Genomic DNA, 586 nt, shown 5'->3' on the forward strand with positions numbered 1-586 from the left:
TTTGTTTTGTTTTGTTTTTATGGTCTTGAATAGGTCTCAAAGAGACTTGGCATAGATTCCAGTTGTTAGATGAGAAGTCTTGATGATACCGATTGTATTTTTTAATGAGTGACCAATTTGTTCCAGATTTTTATGTTAATGCTCCCTTCCTTGGGGTAGCAAGGACATTGTTGTCTAATAACCACTAACAGTTTTACAAGCTGCCATTCAGTTACTTTACAGTCGACTGCTTTAATGAGACATTGGAGTTGTAATTTATGTTGAGTCTCCCCTTTTGTCAAAGAATTTTCCATATTTTAAAAGTGACAGAGAAAAAAAAAAAAAAAAACAACCCTTCAGCTTGAAAGCGAGTTTGACCTGCGTCAGGCATGCAGTGCTAATTGAGAGCAACCTGTGATTCTCTTACCAGGAAGAGCACTTTTCCCATTGTGCCCTAAAGTCTCCTTTGCCAGATCCTGAGATGTTGAGATACCCTTTCCATTTTCCATGTTATGGGAGGTGGTACTGTGGCCCACATTCTTCAGTGTTCCATTTATTTCTAGTAATATAATTTGTCTTGAAGATTCTTTTGCTGGTATCAATATTT

The sequence above is a fragment of the Galeopterus variegatus genome, unplaced genomic scaffold, assembly GCF_000696425.1.
Source record: "Galeopterus variegatus unplaced genomic scaffold, G_variegatus-3.0.2 Scaffold8593, whole genome shotgun sequence".
Classification (NCBI taxonomy): Eukaryota; Metazoa; Chordata; class Mammalia; order Dermoptera; family Cynocephalidae; genus Galeopterus; species Galeopterus variegatus.